Below are 8,665 nucleotides of genomic sequence, written 5' to 3'. Positions count from 1 at the left end.
AAAGGCCACCACTCTATCCTAGCACTCCATTACCAGTGTTGAAGGGAATGTGATGGGTTTTGGACTCAATGGGGGCTTGTTTCTCTATCTTAAAGGCAGTTCATGTACCTGGTTCCTGAAGTTCAGTTCTACGTCTGTGGCCATGATATTTGATTTTCTCATTGACCATGATTGAGATTTGCTCTCTGGCTAGGCTGTCCTTTATCAGCCCTCAGTAACTAAAAGCCTGTTCATGCTGGGCTTCTGCCCCTTTTCTAGTTGAGCGATCCCTTATAGAAAATATTCTCAATGGGTCTGCCTGGGATATCTATACTCAGATTTGTCCGGGATTTTGTAGTCAGATTTGAAGGCAAGAAATGAAAGGTTTAAGGTCTATAAGGGAAACTAGGCTTTCAAAGTATAAATTTTCCATGAACTCAAGAACCTTCTTCCACTTTGTCAGAAATGCCCTTCTACTGGAGAATAAAGCTCCATTAGGTGGTATTGCCTTGACACATTTAGTAGCAATAGGCCTACCGACAGGAGACAGATGCTCCTGCCCTTGAAATACGCAGCTGGTGTGCCAGAACTAACATCTCCCGCCTTTGCTACCCTTGGTTTCCTTAACCTTCAGATCTCCTTTTATTATTGTCTTAAACTAATATTATTCCCTCAAGAGTCTGGCATGAACAACAGAACATGAGTAATATCAATAACTGTGTTAACCAATTAAGCAATCATTTAATGGAGGCCTAAAGTTTACCCTAAATCTGAGATAGGTATGGAGGTCAAACTACAGGACTGCATCTTCATTCATGTGATACAATTTCCTAATTTATCTTTTTCTTCATGCCTAGATAATTTTGTTCAATCAGCATGAAACATATTGTTATAATTTCTAATGATGTTATATATTCGAGTCCTCCTAAAAGCACACTGGAAAAATGGAATAGTAGCCCCCGTTATTTTAATCTCTTCCGTGATCTTATCAAGCTTAAGAACATGACTTATTCTACTAATATTTTGTATTTGTTAGGAATATGGTACAGAATTAGGAAGTGGGATATCAAAAAAATATAGAAAGATCTCTGAGTACTCCATTTATTCTGCCCAATATTTTATTCCTTTCTTTTTTTTTTTTAAAGATTTTATTTATTTGTCAGAGAGAGAGAGAGCGAGTACAGGCAGGGGGAGAGGAAGAGGGAGAAGCAGGCTCCCTACCGAGCAGAGAGCCCGACGCGGGACTCGATCCCAGGACCCCGGGATCATGACCTGAGCCAAAGGCAGCCGTTTAACCGACTGAGCCACCCAGGCGTCCCCCCAATATTTTATTTCTAATCCTTGTTTCAAGTGCTTTATCTAGCTATTCTGAAAATTCCTCCTTTTCCTCAATTTTATTTGGATATGCAGATAGATGTTCTTGGTGGTCAATAACAGTTTATTATAAAATGGAGTTAATCATCAAATCAACAGTTTCCTACGCAGACACTTAACATGTGCCTGGAGAAACCGCTTTGTGGACTCATTCTCTTCTGTTATGTGGCAGCAGCTTACAAGGTGCTTTGGTCAAGAATGTGTTTCTTTAGGGTGCCTAGGTGGCTCAGTCAGTTAAGCGTCTGCCTTGGGCTCAGGTCATGATCCCAGGCTCCTGGGATCGAGTCCCGCGTCGGGCTCCCTGCTCGGCGGGGGAGCCTGCTTCTCCCTCTCCCTCTGCCCCTCCTCCCTTCTCAGTGTCTCTCTCTCTCTAATAAATAAATTTAAAAAAAAAGAATGTTTCTTTTTGGAAAGCTCACATTTTCATAATTTCAAGTCCATATCTTGGTGAGAGGAGGTCAGGAAACCTGCTTCGAATACAAAAGTCATAAGCAATTTTCTCCCCTTTTCTAACAGAAACCGCTATTGCTATACTGGGGGACAGGTTTTTGTTTGTTTGTTTTTTAAGTAGGCTCCATGCCCAGCGTGGAGCCCAAAGCAGGGCTTGAATTCACGACCCTGAGATCAAGACCTGAGTTGAGATCAAGAATCAGATTCTTAACCGACCAAGCCATCCAAGAGCCCCAGTTTTATTATTTTTTATCTAACTTTCATTTCTTTTGTTACATCCTTTAATTGTATAATTTTTTTCATTTTCATCTTTTTGCTGTTGTTCATACTTGCTCTCCCCTACATTCCATGCTCAGAACACGTAACAGTGCCGCAATAGCTACTATTCTCCCTTTCCATTCAATACAAATGTGCATTTTTTGTCAGTCAAGCATGCTTCTGGAATCCACTACCATAACCAATCAGGACTCAGCTTCTGCAGCCCAAAAGTTAATTCTAATTCCTAAGATAGTTGTTTATTAGGAAGTTAGACCCCTACAGTCTGCCTTTTCTAAAAAAAAAAAAAAAAAAAGGTGGGGGTCATATGTTTTGCACAACTCAAGGTTATGGAAGATAAAATAATGTATTAACAAGTACAAAGTTAACATTTTTATTGTTATCATTTTATTACTATTGGGATGAAAGAAGTTATTGCTTTATAGGCAATCAGATCAATACAGTTCCAATTTGGGGACCAAACTTACCTGCAGTAAGTCATCTGTTCATATTATATGATTTCTGGGATGCTGAACAGGGACCAGTGAAATAGACTTCTCCCTCCTGCTCACTGGTGCCTGAAGGTAATTCCCTTGAGTGTCATTATTTTGACTTAAAGTATTTTAGTCCCTGTTAACATGCAAACAGCCCTGGGACCATCGACATATTTATGTAGTACCTGCATGCATGATATTTTCAGTACTTTTCTTATGCCCGAGTTTCATTATTCAGAAACTAAGACCTTGAAGGGACTGGAAAGGTTTAGGGCAGTGTTAAGTACCATAACACTGCCATATTTCCAGGACACTTTTTGCTTCTGAAGTTTAGGAGGCTTGTTTCCTAGTGACTTGTAATTTTTTATATTCATGACTAGTCATTGGAACCTCTGGCCACTAAATAATGTAACCCTTTAATTGAATGTAAGGGAAAACTCTGGTGGAATGTTGAAGCATTTTACCATCCCTCCCCAAGCCCCCCGCACCCCCAAGCTGAAAAGCAAGCATTACATTCAGATGCTAAATTGTGACAGGCACATTTCTAGTGGCAGATGGCTCTTTGGAAGTCTTCCCTAGTTGGGAAAACTGGCAGTTCTAAAGTCACCTCTGGTTAGTCATATGGCTGGCTTGCTGATGGGCTGTCTGAAGCATCCAGCAGACTTTGAGAATCATCAAAACATATTTGATTCACATTGAATCTTTGGTGTCACTGTAAGCAATGGAGTTACTTCTTCCATCAAAAGTGCCTAAGAGGGGCACCTGGGTGGCTCAGTGGTTAAGCATCTGCCTTCGGCTCAGGTCATGATCCCAGCGTCCTGGGATCGAGCCCCACATCGGGCTCTCTGCTCAGCGGGAAGCCTGCTTCTCCCTCTCCCACTCCCCCCTGCTTGTGTTCCCTCTCTCTCCGTGTCTCTCTCTGTCAAATAAATAAAATCTTTTCTTTAAAAAAAAAGTGCCTAAGATTTTAGAGTGAGACCTAGTTCAATATTTTGCTTTTGAAATATCAGAGCCCTCCTCACCAATTTCCATGAAGTATCAGATATCCAAATATTCCTCCCTTGGATAAAGGTATCAAGACAGATTTCCCAGCTCAGTTGGTGGTAATTGGGCTGAAAACTACTTCCCTCCTGAATCATCTCCTATAAGGGCCTAAATAAACCTTTCTACTTGAGCCCAACTCACTTCAAGAGAGAAGTTTTTCACAGCTGTGTGGCTCTGGAGGCCCTGGGGACTCAGCTGCACAATATGTTCATTTTCTTTGTGCAAAGTATTTGAGAGACAACTCTGAAAGTATAATGTTTTTAACAAAGTCTTAATGATGTAAGATGTTTCTCAGAAGGAAATTTGTGAGCAGGTCAATGTTTTTACCTTTGGAAACAATAGGTCTGTTTTCATCTGCACCAAATGTTTATTTTATAATTTACTTTATGGCAAGCAGGTCAATGTCTTTACCTTTGGAAACAATAGGTCTGTTTTCATCTGCACCAAATGTTTATTTTATAATTTACTTTATGGCTAAATATTGGGCCAAAGGATTAAACCAGTGAGTAAGACAAAGGTAGTAGTGGTACATATAAAACATTGTAGCAGATTTGTGTTCTTACAAATTGCAAACATAACTGGGTTTTTGTTGTTGTTGTTGTTTTTAAAAGAAAATATACTTTCTCATATACTTATTCCCCACCCCCCCGAGGTATAAATAGCTTTGTAGTCCTGAAATGGGTATAGGTCATGAAATATGATTTTGTTGGTAAAATTAAGGCTACATAAATATTTATATATGAAGTTCTAGTGGAAAGGGTCACTTTGGGGAATCAGAAAGACGGAGTATTTTTCTGGCTTTATCACAACGTAAATTCGCAATTTTGGATGAGTTCTGCAACTTCACCGGACCTCTGCTTATTCATCTGTCATTTGGGTACTGAAGTATTAACTTACAGATTTCTTGGGAGGCTAAAATGAGATTAAAGTAGTAAAGGTACCTTAAAATTTTAATGTGGTATCTAAATGTAGTTATTTAGTATCTTAGACATCATTAGGAAATCATTTTTCTTGAATATTTGATCATGGATATGATTAGTCCTGAACATAATTATGCCTCTCAGATCAAATTTCATCTGGATTTAGTCTGTGCATTAAAAAAAAAACAAAAACAAAAAACCCCACCCTGAGTTCTACTTTCCAATAGATTGTTTTCCATCTATGAGCTTTTATTCTTCTGAACCTCAGTTTCAGTCTCAATAAGAATATTATCGTAGCACCGGTTCACAGGAGTTTTGTAAGGAGTAGGTTTTTGAGCTGGTATATAAGCATATATACATTCACCATATTTTATAATTTATGAAGTGTTATGCTAATCGTAATTTTAATGCCACTCTACCTTTAAAGCACTCACTCCTCAACATATTGCATGGTATCACAGTGAAGGAAAAATGCATATAAATCAACAGCAGCAGCTGGGACAAATTAGCCTCTAGCCACCCATATAGTACAGTTGGTTTTCTGGCAACACTTTTAGCTTTCACCCTATTTTAAGCCTCAGGGTTTGGGGGGGAAAAATCAAAGCTAGTTTACACAAATGTTCCAAAGTATCCTGGTCTTGTATGTTTTATTTTTAAAATCCCATTGTAAACTACAAAAACACAAACTTGAAGTTGATTATTTTATTTAAGGGGATTCTTTTCATTTGGAGCACATTGCTTAAATATTAAACCTTCCTGATTATTAGACAGACTGCTGATTAAAATCTTTAATGAGGGGCGCCTGGGTGGCTCAGTTGGTTAAGCGACTGCCTTCGGCTCAGGTCATGATCCTGGAGTCCTGGGATCGAGTCCCGCATCGGGCTCCCTGCTCAGCGGGGAGTCTGCTTCTCCCTCTGACCCTATCCCCTCTCATGCTCTTTCTATCTCATTGTCTCTCTCAAATAAATAAATAAAATCTTTAAAAATAAAATAAAATAAAATAAAGTCTTTAATGGTACTATGGTCCATTGCATATAAGGAAATAGTTTCTAGAAGTCTTCAGACTAACTAATATTTCAGTGGCCCACATCTATGTTTAGCCATCCACATCTATAAAATCTCTAGCCGTGTTTCTAGAAGGTAAAGTTTAATATTGGGTTTTCATGGAAATGTGCTCTTGAAAGCTAGATGAGGAAAGTAAGAAAGCAGACTAGAGACTCTTGTCAGTTACAACTCTAAGTGATAGGAACAACTTTTTGTTTGTTTTGGTCTCTGTATTTTCCGCTCTTCTATTCCTAGCCAGTGAGCAAGGCCCACTATTTCCTTGTGGTGTGAATTTTGCAGAGCGGAAAACAGCATTGTTTTAGAAGACAAAGAATCTCATGGTCTCTGATAAAAGATCTGGGAGAGAAAGGCAGGGAGCTTTAAGGCACACAGAAAAGAATCTGCTCCCCCTGTGAGCTGCTGCAGAGAAGCACCCTGGCTTTGGCAACTTCTCTGGGGCCCTCAGGATGCAAAGGGAACAACGTATTTGCAGCCTGAGAAGGAGAGGCTGAGGCATGAGGAAGGCCAGGCCTTGACAGAGAGATCGGTGCTGTGTCATGGTGTACTTACTGTTGACAACAGCACAATTCACTGATAGTCTTGTGCTTCTACACATCCTGAAAAGACACAGAACAAAAACAAACACAAAAGAGGAAGAAGAACTCTCCTGAAACCACCACAAAGAGCAACTGTTTTACATTTAAATGGTTCATCAATACATATGTTGCAAAATAGAACATTCCTTTTCTATTAAGAATTCTGGTTATATGTATACGTATATGAATGTATTTCATATATTTATCTAATGTACTCAAAGAAGTACATTTAAATAAAATCTTTTGGAAGATGTAGGGAAATAGCTCATTGTTCCAAAAATTGGTAAAAAGGATGGAGGATTTTTATCCTGAGTATCTTGTCTGGAGTATGGCTTAGACATGAAAATTTTGCCAAGTTCCTTGTGTAGCCAAGGTTGAGAACTAGGATTCTATCAATTTACAAGATATCTTGAAGTACAGAGGAACACGGCAAATGACATCATGAAGATGGAATCAGCAAAGTCTCAAATGTGAGATACTCTATAGTCTTATTCTAAAGTATGGCCCATGCACCAGCAGCTTTGGCCTTAGGTGGGAGCTTATTAGAAATGCAGACACGGACAGACACGTTTCACAGAAGGAATAGCATCTGAAAACTTTCTCATTTGAGCTTCCGTAGGTTGTATTTCCTAGACAGCAGGATCAGCATGGACAAAGAAAATAAATTATGAAAAGGCTTGAAATACTCTTGGATGGTAATAATTCAATGTGGAGAAGAGAGTGCATGGCAAGTGCATGGCTTGGAGATGCGCATGAAGTAAAAGGAGCCAGAAGAGGACGGTAGATCACAAGTGCCTTGTTCATCACTGTATGTCAGGCATCTGGCGCAATGAGTGCATAGTGAATAAATGAATGGTCTCATTCTGGGGTCAGTTAGGAGCCATCAGATCTTCAATGTTGCTGACTTAATTGTAGTTTTAGAAAAATAGCAATGATGACAACATGGAGAACAGTGGAGACGTATAAACAGCTGATGAATGGAACAGAATAGGTTAGGAATGTAATGGTAGGTGTCTAAACTGGAGAGGTTCCATTGTTAGCAAGATCCTCAAATGGGACTTGGAGGGACTGTGTCTGAAAGGGATGGCGATTGAGGATTCTAAGGCTTTAACTGGTAAGACTGGGTATATGTTGGAATTTACCGTGGCACAGGAAAACAACAAAAGCTTTTCCTTGAAAAGGATTGATAAAGTCTATTTTGAACAAGTTATACCTGAGATACTTGAGGTCAGAATTAGAATGATAAATCTGGAGCTACCTAGGGATGTCAGAAAGCCTGTGTGTGAGGCCTTTGCATATAAACAAATAATACAGAAAAGATAATAGCTTACTTTCATTGAATTATTTTCTAGAGCCAGACACTCAATAGGTTTCATTTAGAGGACAATTGAAGTCATCTAATAGAAGTGGATAAAAAATAAATCCCTAGAGGAAGGAAACATGAGCTAAGGCAGTATCTTGAATTTAACATTTCTTATCCTTACTACAATCTCCACAATGTCTCCTCTCCGTTCTATATGCTTGTGAAATGCAAGTGTATACACTCCAAACCTATAATCCCCTTCCAGCCTTACTTGCTTCTTTCTTAGTTGGGTTCCTTGACCCATCTCTTCAACAACACGTCTGATAACTCCTAGGAATTCCTCCATCTCCGATCCTGAGTGATCCTGAGGGAAGCCTTTATTTTCTCCATTCCCAGATGCTGAAATGATCAGAAATGCTAGAAAATATCTCAGTACTGTGTAGATTTATGCCTTCATTTTTTATTCAGCTATTTTAACAAAGAGCTATTAAAATTTTGTCATGGGCCAAACACGTTAAAGGAGCTAATATACAGCGGGAATGAAACAGAGCCACTGTTATCACGAGAGGAGATATATATTATACACGTTAAGTCAGTGGTGGTGAAAAGTCCTAGGAAGAAAAAGCAGAATATGGAGATGAAAAGTGGAGTAGTATGTGTGCGCTAGTGAGTGCATGCTTGGAGGTGTGTGTGTGTGTGTGCGTGTGTGTGTGCGTGTGTAGCATTCTAGTTTAAAGATGCTCATTAAAGGAAACTTCTCTGATAAGGAGTCTCTTTCTGGGAGTCTCTTACACCCACTTCCTAATTGTGCACATTATAAAATGTTCAATGCATCTTTAGTTTCTCTTTCTACATAATTTTCCTGTCAATTTTAATAATTTGTGTGGTTTCTACTTTCACCATTATGCCTAAAATTATCAAAAGTGAATTTCTAGATCTACTTTTATTCACACCTGAGTTCTGCCTCCCTTTTATTAACTGCATGTGGAAAGTTTTTACCTGATAATTCTTCAAGTTTCGTACTCAGTAAGTTGAAATGCAAAACGATTATCTCTCTTTCCTAACCTAGCTTTCTTCTGGTTTAATTTTATGATGATTATCACCATTTTCTAAGTCACTCAGGATAAAGTCAACTTCAATTTCCCTTCCTAATATTACATTTATTTAAACCAGGTTCCACATTTTAAAATTCTTTTCAGATTCTCA

Source organism: Halichoerus grypus, chromosome 6, assembly GCF_964656455.1.
Source record: "Halichoerus grypus chromosome 6, mHalGry1.hap1.1, whole genome shotgun sequence".
Taxonomy (NCBI): Eukaryota; Metazoa; Chordata; class Mammalia; order Carnivora; family Phocidae; genus Halichoerus; species Halichoerus grypus.
The sequence above is the reverse complement of the archived record's forward strand: the minus strand, read 5'-3'. Positions refer to the sequence as shown.